Source organism: Meles meles, chromosome 21, assembly GCF_922984935.1.
Source record: "Meles meles chromosome 21, mMelMel3.1 paternal haplotype, whole genome shotgun sequence".
Classification (NCBI taxonomy): Eukaryota; Metazoa; Chordata; class Mammalia; order Carnivora; family Mustelidae; genus Meles; species Meles meles.
This window is the reverse complement of record NC_060086.1, coordinates 29,713,981-29,727,016: the sequence shown is the minus strand read 5'-3', so window position 1 is coordinate 29,727,016 and position 13,036 is coordinate 29,713,981. Positions and strand designations below refer to the sequence as shown.

General features: G+C 45.6%; 1 protein-coding gene across 5 annotated transcripts in view; it reads left to right on the top strand.

The window, feature by feature from the left end:
- The first annotated feature begins 4,367 nt into the window (after positions 1-4,367).
- Positions 4,368-13,036, top strand: part of TMC5 (transmembrane channel like 5) — a 71,562-nt gene continuing 62,893 nt past the window's right edge. The window contains exon 1 of one of the 5 annotated variants that reach the window (XM_045993715.1): positions 4,368-4,389. The gene's annotated coding sequence lies outside the window, so the exon portion shown is untranslated. Of the gene's footprint in view, positions 4,390-4,418; positions 4,441-7,377; positions 7,555-7,702; positions 7,752-7,877; positions 8,011-13,036 lie in introns of those variants that run through there. The other 4 variants (XM_045993714.1, XM_045993710.1, XM_045993713.1 and 1 more) reach the window with 4 other exon arrangements.

The window sequence follows — 13,036 nt, the reverse complement described above, 5'->3', positions numbered from 1 at the left end:
AAGGGCGAAGGCCATGTGGTTGCGCCTGGCCACGCACAGGTGGCCAATGAGATCGTAACACACAGAGAAAGTTGCACAGTCATGCTAGGTCACACATAAGTGACCAATTGAATTACAGTTTACCTTATAGTAGATATTTGAACTAGCCTATCACCTTGGTCAGAACTGGCACCCAAAAGGCATCCAAAGGGCGGGGCCCATACCCCTTGGTAGCTAGGGAGATGGTATGCGCCCCCACTGATTGAATACCTCCACCTGGCCTGACCCACGCTTGTATTTGGGCTTTGTTACCTGGGACTGGTTTCCAGGACTTGTTTTTAAGTAAGTCCCCTGAGGGGAAGGGGGGACAGGGACAGTTTAAGTTTTACTGTATAAACAACAAAGTCACTGTTTAACCGGATGGAATCGCTCTGGCTAAATATGCCCTTACACCTGCATGCCTCCTCAGTGAGCCAGGAGTCTGCTTGAGATTCTGTCTCTCCCTCTTGCCCCTCCCCTACTTGTGTGCGCACGCTCTCTAAATAAATAAATGAATAAATAAATCCTTAAAGAAAATAAAGCTGGCTAATAATCATGACATGCCAAATCTTTTCTCATTCAGCCCTCAGAACAATCGCATGCAGAGGATACTATCATTATCCTTCCTTGATGATTGAGAGAATGGGAGTCACAGAGAAGACTAGCAACTTTCCCAACATCACACAGCTAGGAAGCCGTAGAGGCAAGTTTCAAAGTCGTGTTTGTCCGAACTCCACAGCTCGTACGTCTAACCACTGCACATACAGCCTTTTTGCTTGAGGCAAAGACTCTTGGACTCCGAGTCAGAAGTCGTGGTTAAATCACAGCTCTTTCACCACTGGGTCAATTTGCTGCGGGCAAGACTCAGCAGTTTTTTTCTGTTTCTCCATGAAAAATCGGGGTCTGGAGAGAGTGTGACTCTTCACTCCACTAATATCCCTCTCCTGGAGTTGCATAAGTAGCACCTGTGATGCGGGTGTGACTGTGCTTTGCAAATTGTAAACGTGTGGAGGAGTATGCCGACAAAGTTGAGGATGCTGACGATGGTGAGGAAAGAGTCCAGGGCTGCAGGGTCTCACTGAATTTGTGGGTTGGTCTGCTTCCTTCTCCTTTCCTACTCTTAGTCCCATGAGTGTATTCATTCACCAAATATCGAGTGCCCACTATGGGACACCCTCTGTCCTGGGCACTGGGGATTCAACAGTCAGACAACAGAGCAGGCACAAGTCCTTACCCTCAAAAAGCTTCCATTCTGGTGGAGGGAGGCAGACGAGATACGCTCACACCTGTAATGTGTCAGAGCATGAGTGCTTTGGGGCAAAAATAAGCAGGAAAGACTAGGGAGAGAACCCAGGCTGGGGACAAGGTACGGATGTAACTTGAGTGTTGAGGAAACGGGCTACAGGAATCAGCAAGAGACCATCATCGTCCTTTTAAGAGCACAGCTCAGTTGTGTTAAGTACATTCACTCTCGTGCAACAGATCTCTAGAACTTTTTCATCTTGCAAAATCGAAACTCTGTACCAGAAAAACACTGATTCCCCCTGGCCCTCCCCACACCCTTTCTACTCTCTGTTTTCATGAGTTTGACTACTTTAGGTATTTCATATGAGTGGAATGATATACAATTTACCCTTCTGTAACTGGCTGGTTTCACTTAGCATAATGTCCTCAAAGTTCATGTTGTAGCATGTATCAAAACTCCCCCCCCTTTTTTTTAAAATATTTTATTTATTTATTTGACAGAGAGATCACAAGTAGGCAGAGAGAGGGGGAAGAAGGCTCCTCACCTAGCAGGGAGCCTGACGTGGGGCTTGATCCCAGGACCCTGGGATCATGACCTGAGCCAAAGGCAGAAGCCTTAACCCACTGAGCCACCCAGGCGCCCCTGAACTCATATTTTCTTTATCCAGTCTTCCGTTGATGGATATTTAGGTTGCGTCTGCCTCTTGGCTATGGCAGGTATGCTGCAGTGAACATGAATGTGCAATATCTCTTTGAGATCCTGCTTTGAATGCTTTTGGATGTATACTCAGAAGTGGATTTGCTGGATCAGATGGTAGTTCTGTTTTTAATTATTTAAGGAACCGTTTTTCCATGATGGCTGCACCAATTTACATCCCCACCAACATTGCCCAAGGGCTTCAATTTCTCTACGTCCCAGCCAATACTTGGCTATTTTCTGTTGTTTTGATAGTGGCAATCTTAATAGATAAGACGTGATAGCTCATTGTGGTTTTGATTTGCATTTCTCTTATGACTAATGATGTTGCGCATCTTTTCATGTACTTGTTGGTCATCCGTATGTCTTTGGAGACATGTCTATTCAAGTCCTTTGGCCATTTTAAAATCTAGTTATTTTTGTTGTTTGTTGTTGGGTTGTAGAAATTCTCTTTTTTTAAAGGATTTTTTTTAAAGGTTTTATTTATTCATTTAACAGAGAGAGAGAGAGAGTACGAGCAGGGAGAGCAGCTGGCAGAGTGGGAGGGAGAAGCAAGCTCTCTGCTGAGCCAGGAGCCAGATATGGGACTTGATCCCAGGACCCTGGGATCATGACCTGAGCTGAAGGCAGCCGCTTAAGAAACTGAGCCACCCAGTTGTAGAAATTCTTTATGTATTCTGGATATTAACTCTTTATCAGATATATAGTTTGCAAATATTTTCCCCCATTCCTTAGGTTGGCTTTTCTACTCATTGTTCATTTTATTTAATAGACCTCTCCCACCCGACCTGACCTGATTATCTCCGAGGTCACTGGCAGTGTCTTTTTGCTTACCATCCTATTCCCCCAAGTCTAACTGTTGGAGGATGTCATGGAGAGGACATGGACATTAGTTGCCCCCTGAGCTGGCTCTGGGCAATTGCTGGCTTCTCACCCTCTCCTCTGTCTTTAGTATGTACATTCTGCCTACTGTTTCCACACTTGGAGCTGTTTTCAAGAATACAGACTTGAGAGACTAAGGTGTTATTGAAAATATCTGGACTTGATACATGACTAAACCCCATTAAGGCTTCTATATAAACTTTTAAGATTCTAGAAGACAGGTATAGGAATCTACTTGTCTTGCAACTGCCCATGACAAGCCTTGTATATGTTTCCTTGCTTATTAAACCTGCCACCTATCAGTCTGATGTGGTCTCTTTCTTGGGTCTTTCTTTGCCCTCTGTATACAGGGCCAATTTCAAATTACACATGGGAAGCTCCTGAATTTGCAAACCAATACTAGCACCATGCCTGGTTCCCACCAGTCTTCCCCAATGTTTCCTGGAGGAAATAAGGAAGGGCTGAATAAATTCTAGAAGAGAAGTGGGAGAGGTATTTGAGGAACATTCTATGGGTTCCTGCCCCAAACCAGCAGTATCCAATGGAAGTATAGTAGGAGACACATAATTTTAAAGTTTCTAGTAGCTGTATTTTAGAAAAGGAGAAATAGGAGAAAATAATTGTAATAATATATTTTATTTAACTATCTGTATCTAAAATATTATCATTTTAACATGCAATCATTTTAAAACGTCTTCTTTTAAAAAATGTTTTATTTATTCATTAGAGAGAGGACAAGCAGAGGGAGCAGCAAAGGGAGGAGCAGGCTCCCCGCTGAGAAGGGAGCCCTACTCAGCTCCATCTAGGACCAGGAGGTCGTGACCAGAGCTGAAGGCAGTTGTTCAACTGACTGAGCCACCCAGGTACGCCCATTTTAAAACTTCTTAATGAGTTTGAAAAATGTGTTGTGGATTTTTTTTAATCCTATGTCTTTTTTTTTTTTTTAAGATTTTATGTATTTATTTGACAGAGAGAGAAACAGTAAGAGAGGGAACACAGTAAGAGGGAGTGGGAGAGGGAGAGGGAGAAGCAGGCTCTCTGCAAAGTAGGGAGCCCAATGCAGGGCTCCATCCTAGGACCCTGAGCCAAAGGTAGACGCTTAACAACTGAGCCACCCAGGGGTCCCTAATCCTACGTCTTAAAAACATCTCAGTACATTGGTGCCACAATTTTAAGTGCTGCATAACTGCATGTGGCTAGTGGCCAATATTTTGGAGAGTGCAAGCCTAGCCTGTGGCCCTTGGGAACTTTCGGGTGCTGGCACATGGCAGCCAGTGGAGCTTGGGATGGTTTACTGGATGGAAGGAAACAATGAATGCAGATCTGGGACCATGAATAGAGGTCTCCAATGCCAACAGGTGTACTAACCCAGCACTTACAGGAACTTGGCTAGATTCCAGGAAAGCGATCTCCCCTCCAGGCAGGAAGTCCGGACACGCAGCCTAACTACCTGCTGCCCGGGCTAGGATTGTCGATGTGCCTCACAGGCAAGCAGACGCAGCAGCGGCCAGAGCTCCAGTCTCTGGGGACGTGAAAGCCGACTGGAGGTAGGGCAGGTTCGCCAGGTCTCGGGGCCAGCTCTGGGACCGTCTTCCCAGGTATCTACCAAGATTCAGCAGTTTTGGCAGAGCCTCCTCCCTGGCTCCGAGAGAGGGGATCAATGGGCAGAACCAGGTGCTCCAGCAGGGTTTGTCCCCAACTTGGGGTGACTAGGTTGTGGTCCTGTGGTGGGGGGAGCGAGCCGGGATGGGGTACAAAAAATGGGTGGGGAGAACCACCCTGGGCCTGGAGTCTCAGAATGGGAGGATCCAGACCTCAGCATCAAGCTGACCCATTGTGTTAAGAAAGCCTCTTAAGAGTGTGCACAATCTGCTGCCCTGTGTAAGGGAAAGAATAATTGCACCCAGTTATCTGGCACTCACAGAACCATGCTGGGCCGCCCGGTCATGATTCAGAGCTTGCTTTGGAATTGCACTGTTATGCACTCTGCGCCTCTGGGCAAGTTACTTACGCTCTCTGGGCTTCAGTGTTCTCCTCCGTAAAAAGGGACTCAAAATAAGACCCCTTTCCTAGGGTTTCTGTGAGCCTTGTGTGTGCTGGGGACACAAGAAGCACTTCCTGAATGTTAGATATCCATTTTTACCCCGAGACAGTCTCCTGAGATAGTGCCTCCCAGTTCCCTTTTACCCATGAAGAGACCTGGGCTCAGACAGGTTAAGTAACTTGTCTGCAGCAATTAGATGGAAACAGCAGAACTTGAATCCAAGAAGTGGAGCTCCAGAGACTGGACTTAATGTCTAATCCAGGTCCCACTATTTCCAGAAGGTCGAAGGGAGGGGGGGGGAGCTGCTTCTGAGACCCCTTCTCCCTATCTGTGCAATGGGTACAATGATGTAATTGTGAGGGGTTATTGTGAGGATTAACTGAGTTAGCACACATAAGTGTATCCTACTAGAGTGCCACAAGAGTAGGATCCTTCTGTTTTGTTTGCACATCTAGCCCCAGTGCTTGGCACACAGTAGATGCTCAGTAAACACTTGATGAGTGTTTGAGAAGCACATATTAGTTGTTCTTATAACAATCCCTGCTAGCTCCATACTACTGATGAGGAGACTCAGGGAGGTTAGGTAACTTGCTGGATGTTACCTGGGGGCCTGGTAGAGGAGTCAGCATCTGAACCCGGGTCTGTTGATCATGAAGTCTGCATGTTCTTGACATTCAAGTTCCATCATCCCCTAGTAGAGTGAATATGGCAAGTTATTGCTCTTCTGGGTCTCAGTTTCCTTATCTAGAAAATGGGGACAATAATGATCACTACCCCATATGGTTTTCTTCTGGATCGAATAAACCTAAAACACTCAGAACAGTGCCTGGGACTTAGCAGATGCTCAGCAAACACTCGCTGCAGTGAATGCTGTGACTTTCCCTGCAAGAGTAAAGCAGATGGTATAGTAGTCGTGTTCATTTAGAGGAGGCAGAGCAGAGAGTGGAAGTGGCAGGGGAGGGAGGAGGAGACCAAGGAGCTTACTTGCCTTCTGTGTAGTTCACAGAGCAAGGCCCCTGTTTGCTATCTGGAACATTCCTAAGAAACTCCCTACACTCAGTGCAGAGGGAGGAGTGTCACCTGGTATCCTAGTCTCCATCTAGTGTCAAAGAGGCTGTCACTGGGAGGCTTTTGTTGTATAAAGAGGGCCCAAGGCCCTCTGCTTCAGTGCATTACCCACTGCAGCTGATGAGGCTTTTGGGAGGAGGGTTTCAGGTGGCAGGGACAGTTACATAGTAGTTATTCTGGCTAGACCTGGATTCAGATATTGTCTTGGAGTAATTCCTAGCTCTGGGACTTGGACAGGTTGCTTTCTGAGTTTCAGTTCCCTGATCTGCAGGAGGGGCTCAATATGTAAAAATACGATATAGTTTCTAGAAGTGGGGAAATGGAGGGGCAGAAAAATTTTCCTAGAGGAAATTGTTGAGGTGCTGATTTCCTTGTCTTGTCAATGGGAATTGGGAGATATTATCCAAAGTTTGTGACACACTATATCATTCACAGCAGTGGTTCTCAACTAGGGGTGATTTTACCTCCCAGAGGATACTTGTGCATTCCTGGACTTATTTTTGGTTGCCCACAGCTTGCGGGGTTGGTGATGGGGAACGTCCTACTGGTACCTAACGGAGGGAAGCTGGGGACACTGCTAAACATCCTCTAAAACTCAAGAGAGCCCCCACAACACAGCATATCTCACCCAAAATGTCAATAGTGCTGAGGCTGAGGGACCCCGACTTATACCTACATGAGAATTATTGATTTGTCCTTTTGTAGTCAAACGCTCTACCGCTGAGCTTTACCCCCCCTTAAAAAAAAAAGATTTTATTTATTTATTTGACAGAGATCACAAGTAGGCAAAGAGGCAGGCAGAGAGAGAGAGGGAAGCAGGCTCCCTACTGTCCCCATTTTGTAGATGAGGGTGGGGAAAATTGATGTTCAAAAGGATAGAATCATAGAGCCTCAGAGGGGTAGAGTTGTAGAGCACTAGAGTAAGGACGCAAGTCAGCTCACTGTGAAATGTGCGCTGGTTCCACGCTGCCTGTCCTTTACCTCTGGAAGGGCCCCCGCCATCATAATCATGGAGTTAACTTACAAGGTCTGAATGTTGCCCCCGGGGCTGTTCCTGCTTGAGGGTGTCTAGTGGAGCATAATGTTGTGGAAGAATGCTTTGGTGAATACAAGAAAAGACAGGCTCTTTTCACTGCACCTTACTCTCTGGGATTAAAAAAAACAACCACCTAATTACTTCCTTATGGTATCTAAGAGATAAAATAACCTTTAGTAAGGACTTTGCTCTTTTTAGTGTGCTGATGCGAAAAGAACATTGTTGGGAGGGCAGCGCTGGGTTTCAGGAAGAAAGTACACAGTTTGGGCTCCCAGGCAGGACGTCTTTGCACACCTATAGCGCGCAGAGGCCACGGCAGGATCCTGACGTTGGGCATCAAGATCCGATCTGCATCTTAAGTGGGTGTGACCCAGGTTATTTACTGGCTGATGAGGGGAGAGAAGCTGGATGGCCAGTCCCAGTAGGGTGACTAAGAGAACAAGCAGGGCTGTGTCTCAGGCACAAGACGATGGGCATTATGGGTTAGTATTTAAAAAAAAAAAAAAAAAAAAAACGAGGACTTGTGTCTACAGAGTGGAGAGGGAATGCTGAGACGGAGGGCAGGTAAGAAAGGGTTTTTTTTTTTTTTTAAGAGCTTCTTTCTTTCTTTCTTTATTTGAAAGAGAGAGTGTTCAAGTGAGGGGAGAAAGAGAGAGAATCCCAAGCAGAGTCCGCATTGAGCATGAAGCCAATGCAGGGCTCAATCCCGAGACCCTGAAATCATGACTTGAGCCAAAACCAAGAGTTAGAGGCACCCCAAGGTACGGTGTTTTGAAGGTGGTGTGGGGGTCCCAGAAATGATAGAGAATCCTTGGGGATGTGCCCTGGGAGAAGGCAGAAACAGGCTGTCCTGTTGCTTATTACCAGGTGCCAGGTCCAGAATAAATGTACAATTTCCTGTTAGAGGCAAGAATGACTATGGGGAAATGGGAAGCAGGGGAGCCTGTCGGTGAGCAAGCTCCGGAGCTGTCTTCCTGAATCAAACTCTGGGCTTCTCCAGGTCCTGCTGTGACACTGTGGGTGAGTCGTTACCTTGCAGGGCTCAGTTTGCGTGTCTATAGAATGGGTAGAGTACTAAGGACTGCCACCTCCTCTTGATGTAGCAGAGGTAGTAAGAAAGTATGGTGCACGGTAAGCCACTCAAGAAATGTTAGTTCTAACTCCCCCACTTCCTCTTTGCCCTTCTATTCTTCCTCTGATAACAATGAAGGTGATGACCATGATCCAGGTTCAGTCAGAGATGCATGGGTTAGAATCCCATCTGCTTCTATTTAGCTGTGTGATCTTGAACAAATTACTTAACTCTCTCTGGACTTCAGTGTAACGATCATAGAGTGGGGATAATAATACTAATAATACCTCTCCATAAAGTTGTTGGGGGATATGATTACTAATGCATGTGAGGGGCACAACATGGTGCCTGGAACTTAGGAAGGTACTCAATAAAGTGGCGCTGTCTTTGTGCTTATGGCTACCATTGTTGTCTGACTAGTTCCCTTCTGCCCTGGAGAGGGAAAGAAGAGCTCAGTGGATATGGATGTTGAGGAAGTAGGGTTAATAATCACGTTTTGCCAGGCAGGGTCCTCTCCCCAGGGGGAAGGGTCAGGATGAAGGTATATACTTCTTTCTAGAAGTTCAGTGAATCACTCCGTGGTTTATGTTTGCCAAGAGTTCCCAGAACGGAGTGCCGTGAGAGTGGATTATATTACTGCTCAGGCTATTTTCAGCCTCCTCAGGTTCAGTGTTCCCAGAGATAAACCCAGGTTGATGCAATGCTAATCATCGGTAGGGTCATGTCTGGAAAGAGCACTCCTTACTTATAAGAAAAGAAGTAAGGGGCTGGATAAGTTTTCTGAATTTTTACAAATGCCAGAAGAAGCAAGTCCATTTTCTATGGCATTTAAATCAGGGTAGGTGGCATTTAAAAAAAGAGCAGAAAGTCCTATTTCTATAAATTCACAGGGAGAATTGGAGGTCCAGAGTTGCTGTTCCCAGTCTTTCATTTGTTAGCACTCCCAACAAATGAAAAATCGTGGCTCTCCAAAGGAGAGGTCGAATTTCCTCCTGTGGCAGAGACTTGACTTACAAATTTTATGAGAGGAAAGCCCTTAGCAGGAGAGGAGGTAGGTGGAAATCCCAGGAAGACCGTTTAATTTGCCCCGCTGGAGCTGTCATTCCTGGGATGACTCATGAAATGCCTGAATTGCAGGGTCCTTTCTGACAGTCATTGTGGAACTGAGCCAAATTGGAAGAGAAACACAAATCAGTAATCTTTAGCCTGTTCTGGCATGTCTGGGTGGCTCAGTCGGTTAAACAACTGCCTTAGGTTCAGGTCATGATCCTGGGGTCCTGGGATTGAACCCTGCCTCAAGCTTCAGGCTTTTTGCTCAGCAGGGGTATACTTCTCCCTCTCTCTCTCTCTATCCCTTTCCTTGCTTGTGCTCTCTCTCTCTCTCAAATAAATAAGTAAAATCTTAGAAAAAAGAAAACCCAGGTACCCTCTGCTTCTGTTTGTTTTTTTTTTTCCCTCCAAATCTGGAACCATAATATTTGGGTTGTATTATATAATGTTTGTTTGTTTATTTATTTATTTATGATTTTTAAAGATTTTATTTATTCACTTGACAGACAGAGATCACAAGTAGGCAGAGAGGCAGGCAGAGAGATTGGAGGAAGCAGGCTCCCTGCTGAGCAGAGAGCCTGACTCGGGGCTCCATCCCAGGACCCTGAGATCATGACCTGAGCCGAAGGCAGAGGCTTTAACCCACTGAGCCACCCAGGTGCCCCAATATATAATGTTTGTTTAAATAGGCATTATAAGGATGAGTATAGGGATCTGAATTAGTCTGGTTAAGAACTAAGTTTCTAGGGGCGCCTGGGTGGCTCAGTCAGTTAAGCATCTGCCTTCAGCTCAGGTCATGATCTCAGGTCCTGCAATTGAATCCCGCATTGGACTTTCTGCTCAGCGGGGAGTCTGCTTCTCCCTCTCCCTCTGTCTGCCACTCTGCCTACTTGTACTCTCTCTCTTTCTGTCAAATAAATAATTTTTTTTTTTTTAAAGAACTAAGTTTCTAGTCCCAGAGGTGGATCCAGAAAGGGGTTCTTTTTCTTCTCAAAGAGAGAGGCTTGCCACAGACCCCGGGTGTGGATCGAGCTCACCCTGGCTTTACTGTCCTCTCCTGCCTTTCTGAGACCCAGTGGTCGAGAAAGCTGTAGGGGATCCTAGCCAGTGGATATTAAGGTTTATCATTTTTCACTGCTCCTGGCAGGAGTCTGAGCACAGGGATGGTGGCGAAGGGGATGAGGAGGGGTTTCCACAGCCTACAGGTCTCCCGGAAGTGAGGTCCTTCCTTGGATTGCAGAGAAGGCCACTGCTTCTAGCAGCTCTCAGTGGCGACAAGAGCTATTACATATCTTGTGTTGTCTCTGGCTCTCCCAGAGAGGGGTCTTTGTTCTTCTGGGACGGATTGGAACAGGCCAGCCATGCAAGAAGACACTGAGCTGCCAAGGTGCAAGCAACCCACCACTTTTCCTTCCCACCTCCCTCCACCTGCTTTAACCAGCTGCTTTGTAGTGATTCTTAAACCTTGGGGTACAAAACAATCTCCTGGAAACCTGATAAAAAGGCAAATTACCAGGTCCCATCCCAGATCCACTAAATAAAAATTTGTGGGAATGGGCCCTGAGCTCAAGTGGTCTTCCCAGGACTGGCGGGTTCCCAGAAAATGGAAATTCCAGTGCTAAAACCAGGACAGTTCTGGGTAAACTAGGACAGGTTGGTCATCTGATGATCCACAGGCCCCCGTCTCCAGCAAGCTCCCAAGTGAGTCTCGTGGGCTCCTCAGCTTGATGTGCACTCATTGGTGAAGCTTTATTATTATTTTTTAAGATTTATTTATTTGAGAGAGAAAGAGAGGAAGGGAGGGGCATAGGAAGAGGGAAATAGAGAGAGAGAGAGTCTGAGATCATAACCTGAGCTGAGATCAAGAGTCAGATGCTTAACCGACTGAGCCACCCAGGCACCCTTGATAAGCAAAGCTTTAAATATTGGAGTTTCTGGGGTACCTTGTTGACTCAGACTGCCTTTGGCTCAGATCATGATCCCTGGGTCCTGGGATCCAGCCCTGCATTAAGCTCACTGCTCAGTGGGCAGTCTGCTTCTCCCTCTCCCTCTGCACCTTCCTGCCACCCTCCCTGCTTGAGCCCTCTGTCTCGCTCTGTACTCTCTCTCAAATAAATAAAATCTTTAAAAAATATTGGTGTTCCTTTAGGCTTTATTCTTCCCTAGACTTGCACAAATATGACAGCCTCATGGCCACTTACTGCTATTTACATTAAAATTAATTAAAATTTAAAAAATTAATTAAAATAAGGGGCCTCTGGTGTCTCAGTTGGTTAAGCATCTGTCCTGGGCTCAGGTCGTGTTCCCAGGGTCCTGGGATTGAGCCTCACATGGGGCTTCTTGCTTGGTGAGGAGGCTGCTTCTCTCTCTCCCTCTGCCTGTAGCGTGTCTCTTGATCTCTGCCTGGGTCTCTCCCTCTGCTTGGGCGCGCACTCTCTCTGTCAAATAAATAAGCAAAATCTATAAAAAAAAAAAAAAAATTAGGGGTGCCTTGGTGGCTCAGTGAGTTAAGTCTCTGCCTTCGGCTCAGGTCATGATCTCAAAGTCCTGGGATTAGCCCCGCATCAGGTTCTCTGCTCAGCTGGGAGCCTGCTTCCCCCTCTCTCTACCTGCCTCTCTGCCTACCTGTGATCTCTTTCTCTGTCAAGTAAATAAATAAAATCTTTTAAAAATTTTAAATTAATTGGGGCACCTGGGTGGCTCAGTTGGTTAAATGTCTGCCTTTGGCTCAGGTCATGATCCCAGGCTCCTGGGATCAAGCCTTGCATAGGGCTCCTGCTCGGCGGGAAGCCTGCTTCTCTCTCTTCCACTCCCCTGCTTGTGTTCCCTCTCTCGCTGTGTCTCTCTCTGTCAAATAAATAAATAAAATCTTTTAAAAAAACTTAAAAAAATTTAATTAAAATTAAACAAAATTAAAATCCAGTTCCTCCCTTGCACTAGCCACATTTTAAGTACTTGGTATATACATGTGGCTAGTGGCTGCTGTATTGGACAGCATTGTATAGGATGATTATATCATGGTAGAAAGTTCTGTTAGTGTTGCCTTAGATGATCTCTAGAATGGGCTTTCTCAACCTCACCACTATCAACATTTTGGGTCAGATAATTCTATTTTGGGGACTGTTCTGTACATTATAAGATGTTTAGCATATGCCTGGCTTCCTCCACCTATTAGATGCCAATATCACACACCTCACCCCAAGTTGTGACAACAAGAAAGGCTTCCAGAGGTTGTGAAATGTGGTATCTGAAGGCAAAATTGCACTGATTGAGAATCAATGCCCGAGACACATGGCTTCTACCAATCTCTTTCTGAAAGAAGGAAAGCCAGCCACACATCCTGTACTTCAGACAAGAGCACTGGTACCTGTATGCAGATGTCATCTTGCAATTCCCTTGCATCGGTCTGCTTCACATAGAAGGCCTGTGGGCCTCACCTACTTTGGGGACAGTCTTATATACAAGAAAGTCTTGTTACAAAATGTCATTTGCAGGGCACTTGGCTGGCATGGAAGAGCGTGCCACTCTTGATCTCGGGGTCCCAAGTTTGAGCCCCACGTTGGGTGTAGAGGTTCCTTAAATATTATTTTAAATAAAATATTTAAAGTTTTAAATATTTTAAGATTTTTAAATTAATTAAAGTAGTCTTAAAATTAAATATTTTTAAATAAAATAAAAACATATTTTTTACAATGTCATTTGGATAGAGAGGGGTTTTGGTTTCAGTAAGCGTGAGACTGCTGGAAAGAATCTGGGGAGTTCTGGGGAAAGTCCAGAGACTTCTCACCAAGAATGGATTGTAGTAGAAAAGGAGGTATCTTAGCTAGTGTAATGAGATTTGAGAGCCTTTAAAACATCTATATCAATAGAAGAGTGATCCCATCCTAGCTTTTACTTGAATTTTCCTCTGAAGCTTAATTGGTG